This window comes from Odontomachus brunneus, unplaced genomic scaffold (genome assembly GCF_010583005.1).
Source record: "Odontomachus brunneus isolate Ranch 3 - 2012 unplaced genomic scaffold, Obru_v1 Obru_scaffold_080, whole genome shotgun sequence".
Lineage (NCBI taxonomy): Eukaryota > Metazoa > Arthropoda > Insecta > Hymenoptera > Formicidae > Odontomachus > Odontomachus brunneus.
Genome location: NW_022639530.1, coordinates 170,214 through 177,270, shown reverse-complemented (window position 1 = coordinate 177,270; position 7,057 = coordinate 170,214). Strand labels below are relative to the sequence as shown.

The 7,057-nt window shown below is 38.3% G+C and overlaps 1 protein-coding gene across 3 annotated transcripts in view; it reads right to left on the bottom strand.

The window, feature by feature from the left end:
* LOC116847572 (protein O-mannosyl-transferase TMTC2) overlaps positions 1-7,057 on the bottom strand; it is a 412,543-nt gene that overhangs the window by 388,412 nt on the left and 17,074 nt on the right. The window lies entirely within an intron of this gene.

The window sequence follows — 7,057 nt, the reverse complement described above, 5'->3', positions numbered from 1 at the left end:
ATCACACACACATATACAAGCAAGTGACTAAAAAAATTTTATCGATTAAAATTGTTGTGTCACTTAGTACCCTAAAATTTGAAAAAAAATCACCGATTTGCTACAATAATTTTTTAGTAATGATCTTTACGTCCAACTGAATCAATGCGTAACTGTATTATGGAAACACTTAATTTACTTGAAAAAAATTTTTTAAAAATGAAATCCATGGCAAAAAATCTTTTTTCCATTAGCATACGTATGTTTTGCAAAATTTTTAGCATAAAATTTTGAGAAATTGAAGTTTTACGCCATTTCCAAAATTACTGCCATCAGTTTCTCTCAAATCGCACCATATAAACATTATATGGTCGGATTTGCGCTTTATTGTATGTGTATATATGTTATCACTGAACAAGTTGCGCATCTGTAATTTGCTTTTCAACTCCGCCATTTTACCAAATTTTGATTTAATCCAATAATCCTTGTTCAGACGATAGCCACACATATATCTCATATAAAATAAGAATTCTGTTTGTTATATAACTATAACTCAATTCCATAACTCAACTAATATGCGAGTCTCAGTTATGAACAAAATTATATAACTTCCTCAAAATATAATAAAAACATACTGAAAAGTTAAAAAATGCATACCTTATAACCTCTGCGAGAAAATTACAAAGAAACTCCTTTAATTTATGCCTAAAAAGCAGAGCCCTTAATACGAGACTTATCGAGTACTGTGTAATAGAGAGAAAGCATTTGACTTAGCATAAAGTAATTATTGATTTCTCTTAGTCCTTGACACGCTGGAAAAGCTTAGTGTTTTTGCAACCAATAGCGATTGTTCACGGTTTTACTTCTAAAGTTCTCTTTTGGAATCATTGAGTGCAGGCAAGAAGTTTAATTGCAATGCTGGTCGCATGAAGAACCAGGTCTTTTGTGTGTCACTGACTAAAGAAATGTTAATAACACAGGTCTGCGAGATCCGGTCTTTTGAAAAGTAAGTTTTTCCATGCAATTTTGTGCGCTGAATCCGAATCTGTCTGTAAAATGTGCTTAGCACATCAGAATTCCGAGTTATTCTAGCCTAAAAATGCTAAAATGGTCATTTTTTTGTCATTTTAAGGCTAGAAACAAAATTACACATTGAAAAATAAAAATCGATTTTGAAGAAGAAGAATAATATTATAAAAAGCGATTATAAAGCATTATAAAAGCATTTGTGAAAATGTAGGAAAAAAATTTCCTTTCTCTATAATTTTTTCATGAAAATAGACAAAATTATCATTTTTTTTTTTTATTATTTTAGTCCTATTATCTCAAAAACCTGACGGGATAGATAATTTCTGCGGCCAGATTCGAATTCAGCGCACAAAATTACATAGGAAATCACCAATTATTCTAATAAGACTTTCAGAACCCTAAATTTCGCAGGTCTGTGTAACTGAATATTATACTCTATCTTTGTTCTTCTTTCCGTAAAAGTGCTGTATCTATTCTATAAATCTATGGATTATTACATCGAGAAATATCACTTAGCGTTAGATTCGAAAAGAATAAATCTCAAGCGAACTTGACGTATCTTATGACAGGTAAAATCAACGAGGTAAAAATTTAAATTAACGTCTCTCAGTTTTAAAGCCCGCATCATTTTGCGGGATGAACTTTCGACGTGGGCATCGCGCGTAAAGCAGATTTACGCATTATACGCATTTGCTGTGTAAAATGCTCGGGAAATGAACAAATCGTCATGAGCGTTATCGCGACCTACCAGAGCCACGCCAAAAATCCGCTTCACCGCGCGTCGCTTTTTGCAAGGGTGCGATGGACGATTCGGCAAACGAGCATAAAAATGGCCGTGCGTGCCACTCGTTGATCCGTTCCAATTCGCGGACGAGCGCTGATGCCCGCAAAAAAACGAAATGCAGATACCATCTGGCGCCAAGTCATCACTGCGATTATTATCGTAGCTTTGCGCAGAATCATGCCAAATATCGCATCCATTTACGAGTCACCTCACCGATACGATATTTCCCGTCGTGCGTTTTTAATGCAATCGGATTTTTCGATCGAACCGCGGAGGCTACGTTAAGTAAGCTTCTTATGAATGTGGGACGTGACGTGGAGTTATACGGGACGACAAAAGGATAATGAAGGATAAAGCAGGGATTTTAACGTTAGAATAGAGAGAAAGCTCTGAGCCGAGAGAGGAAATATAATTTTCCCTCAATAGAAAATAATTAATCATATAATGCAAGTATACCTGGCAAATTCAGAGCCGAACGCAAGATGTTGGTATATTTTTTCGTGTTTGACAATGTGTTGTACGCGCCAAGAATGACTTGTTCTAACATACACTTTTATATGCTTTATTCATTGAACCAAATTTACTTAAGAATGTCTATATCCATTCCCCACCCTAAACAGAACTCTAGTTTCATTTTTATGTTGCGAAAATTAGGATGGGAAAAAAGTAAAAATTATTATATAAATTTAGTTTGATGAATAAAGCATGTATAAAACATCATATAGACCAAAACATTCTTGATGCATGCATTTACACTATCAAGTACCCAAAAATTTAGCAACATCTAAATTTTCTACTCGAGAGCTCGGCTCTGATTTGCCAAATATTCATTTGGTCGATTTCCACGAGCCATTTATGATAATATGATTGAAAATAATTAATTTCTTAGAATTCAAATTTTATATCTCAGTGATCTAAATGTCAGGTAATTGGGTAAATGTACCCCTGTCTTTATTTTAGTCTTTCTCCGCTTTTTTTTGCTTTCTCGTTTTCTTATATATACGATCATCAAATCACGTAAAATTAAATAACGCTGCATAAATCAATTAAAATAAAACGATGTTTCCTTTGCTGGAGGAGAAAAAATTTTTTCTTAAGTGACCTAAAATTATTCAAACTTTATATCTAAATGATGCAAATTACTTTCAGAAAACAGATTTTACCAGCATAAGTTAGTTGATACTTAGAGAATAACGACTTTCACATAGGTGCACATAGGTGAAATGAGTCTCTTTTTTCCTCTCTCCTTACAAACACACAATTTGACCATCAAAAACCGCGTGAAATTAATTAACGTTATATAAATCAACGCAGGTGAATACAGTTTAACTTTGCATCCCCTCGGGCGCTATACCTCAAGGGAGTTGACTCTTTCGAAGTTACGAGGCGGACGATATGGTTCTTTTAGAGATCGCAAAGCCGGGGGCACACAGAAAAACGTAAATGGTAAAACTCAAGCAATAAGCAAATTCACCAACCACAGTCTCCTTACGATCGAGGAGTAATCGATTGCGACTCTGGTCGATTTTCTTACCGCTTACGTCTTCCTGTGTGTCACGGCCCCAACTCGCAACCACCACCCGCGTGTACGTCAACGTCTGCGAATCCCGTACGACGGCGAACGCGTAAGTATTATGACGCGTAATCGTGCGTGCACATGTTAGCGTGATTACAAGTGCACAACTCTTCACGACCAATTAAATGTACTTCCGCGCAGTCGATGCCGCGCGGCGTTGCGTACACATACAACATCGTTCGCTCGCTAACGGGCCAATTCGGGGTGCAGCGGCGACAGGGTTTGGAGGCGTATACGACGTGCATACACGCACTGTGCAATAATCACAGTTGGAATCTAGTACTCGCACGCGCAGGCGCGCGGCGGTTTACCTGACTTTAGGATGCAGGTAATGAGCCGATTAAACGTACAAGTGCTCACCTCCGCAAACATTTCCTTCTCTCTCATCCTCCGCCGAGTTCTCTCCGCGCCTTTGTAACGGATTACAACGCGATTCGTGTAACACTCGAACACGACGAGTCTTCAATGGAAAACGCGCGGGGCTGCAATAATAGTAACTGTGTTTCGCTCAACGAAAGCAATATTATTCCCACCTAACCGCCTTTCCCTGCGAGAGACTATTGCGCTGCGCCTCGACATGGATTCTTCTGTCGCAAACAACCAATACAACGCACAGAATACACTCAAATTTGATTCAACCCCGTCGGCGATCCCGTTTCCTACGAAGAAGAATCCGTATCTTCCCTCAACTCTTTAAGACATCAAATCTGTATGTAATAAAGTTTTTTCCTCATAAAATAGTCTTAAAATACGCTTCTGATGAACAGTTTAGTGCTCCGAATAAAACTAACTGTCGAAAAGTATGGCTTTTCGAATGTACTTAATTACATACTTTTATATCTGCATGTTTGCCTCAGCATTTAATAAATCTTATAATCATAATAATGAATATATATCATAATAAGGAACACATGTAATAATGAAAAGCACCAGCTTTGTATTTTAAGATATCATTAAAAAGTTGAGAAAACAAAATCTGCTTACTTTTTCTCGCGAAAAACTTGACACAATTTCGAGCGTGAACGATTCTGCTCTATACACGATTCTCATGTCGTCTTTCAAGCGAGAAAAATCCGTTTCATAGATCATCAATATTATATCGACGGAATCATTACTTTGCTAATATAAAAAATTTGGAAAGGACACAAAGCGAATGTACATAATTATGTATACTAAGTCTTAAAGTCCCAACGTACATCAGTGCACGGAGAAAACACTAAGGACATCACTTGCTTAAATATGGTTGCCATAACAAAATATTAATGTTATTTTTTATACACGCAAGATGGTTATATAGTACCTATACATATACTACTCTGGATATATTAACTTTCTTTACTGCCTATCCATATGTGTTTCAATAGTAGTTTTAATGCTGTATGATGCAACCAAACTCTATGGATCTCTCAACCTTAGTATTTGTTCTGCATACCATAACAAAGAGACAGCAATATTCTTTCGTTTGAAGCAACTATGTATATGAGGATGTATTAACTGAATATTATGTATCATAAGAACTATGGTTGTGAGAATTGTATAGATAGGCATGTAATAACATGCAACTTTTTAACTTTTAATTTTTACTTATTTTTCATTTGAAATCACAAATTTTCTCTTTAACCATAAAATATGTAGATATAGCAATCATAGTAGTTTTCTCCATGTTTAGTTACGGATGATTTAGCAATTTTTAGACAGAGTTCTTATAAGATCTAAATCATCACACCGAATTTTAAAATATTAATTTTTACGTTCGCCTATTTATACATTCGTGAATTGTAAGCATGAAACTTAAGAAGAATCTCGGGAAAGGGTTTCTGCGGGACCGTGTTCCTTGACCAGCGTCGTTTGGAAATACTCGGACCCTTTTTATGCAGGCGAATACACAGTGCACGTGATATGTGTGCTGTTTGCCCGTGAAACCCAGCGATACACACGAGAATGTTCACTCCGGGCTAAATCCCGGATTTACGAATTCCCCTTTTATGCGCGCGAAGCGCGTCAAGCAGCTGGCATGTGCACTGGTCTCAAAACAAAATGAATACCGCATCGTAATGTATATTTTCGCTCCTGTCTGAAAGGCAATTAACAGGGGTAGCGTGCAGTCAAAATTAACATAATCGCTTCGGTGTGAATGACAATCGCGACGATTTCTGAAAGTCGCGATACAACTCCAGTCGTGATACCTGAATGCAACACTCATAACGGAGGACAACGGAGGACCACCCGAGAATCACATCCATTAAGCGCGAGCTGTACTTAATGACCTGGATTACTCGATTAATTAAAGCCAAGAGCTATTTTCTTAGCGTAATCGTCGGCTTAAAAGTGCATATATTTTTGCTCCTGCGTTCGGGCTTAAATAAGTGATGGTAATATACATAATCCATCATACAGCCAAGTTTAACGAGTTTAAATGCATTAACTATTGAGGATATTTTAGCCGCGCTGTGCGCGCGCTACCAGCACCGTCTTCCACTTTCATCGTCTTCACTTTCTATTAGCGTCGCCAATAAAAATAGCCGATTAATCGCCGCGACACGTGCGCGCTCGCTCGCTCATTCGCGAAGGTTCGACCTCTCCTCGCTCGCTCGCTACGTCCGTCGTGTATATTCACCCCGTCCTCCTATGTGAGACGATATTTACTGCGTCGTGTCGCCATTACGGGGCGCCCTTATTCACCTACGGGCGTCGCGCGTCCTCTCGCCATCGGCCGGTGATATACTACCCCCTTTAACCATCCCTCCAACTACGCGCTGCCACGTCGTTCTCATTTTTAACGGTTTTCCGATCTTTACAGCGCGCCACGGTATCAGTCGCGTATTGTAGTTCGTTTCTATGGTAAGGCCCTATCAAGACCCCGAGAGCCTAGCCGTAAATTATCTCTCTCTCTCTCTCTCTCTCGCCCCCCCCCTCCCTTGCTCCTTCACCTCCTGCATTCGCTCGCGCCTCCTGTCCTCTCCGCCCGCCCGCCGCCTGCAGTCTTTCTGGGCGCGATAAAGCGCATCGATCCTGCGCCGTTCTGTCCCGCAGGATAAATGCTCGACGCGCGAACCCCGTGCATTCCCGAACCCCGCGCGGCGTACATTGCGAACGACGCATTGGCTTGGTGGGCTCATACACACACACACACGCGCGCGCGCGCGCGTGCGCGCACGCACAAATACACAAACATATATATATATATATATATATATATATATATATATATATATATATATATATGCGTGCACATATATACATATATAAATATATACAGGGTGTCCCATATGTCCCGAATCGGCTGAACATCTCGGAAAGTATGCACTTTTGAAAAAAATATTTCAGGCAAAAGTTGCAATAAAGTGATGCATTTACTGATGTTATCAGTTTGACCTTGGGTGGCACCGGCAAAGTCAGGTTGAAGTCAACTTTGCTTTTTTAAATAGGAACATGTATTTTTTTTTATTACGAAATTTTATTCTACGTAAAGAAACAAACAACTTTTGTTTGAAAAACTTTCATATGATCTCTATTTTCTAAGATATTTACGAAAATATCTACAAAATTATTGGTTTCAATAATTTTTTACTCAAATTCTACCAACTTTATCGAAAAATAACAAGAGATAAAAATTATCTATTTTCTTCTCATAGAGCTCTGAGAATTTTTTCAGAATTTTTTAATTAAATTTAACTTTTTAGTACTGC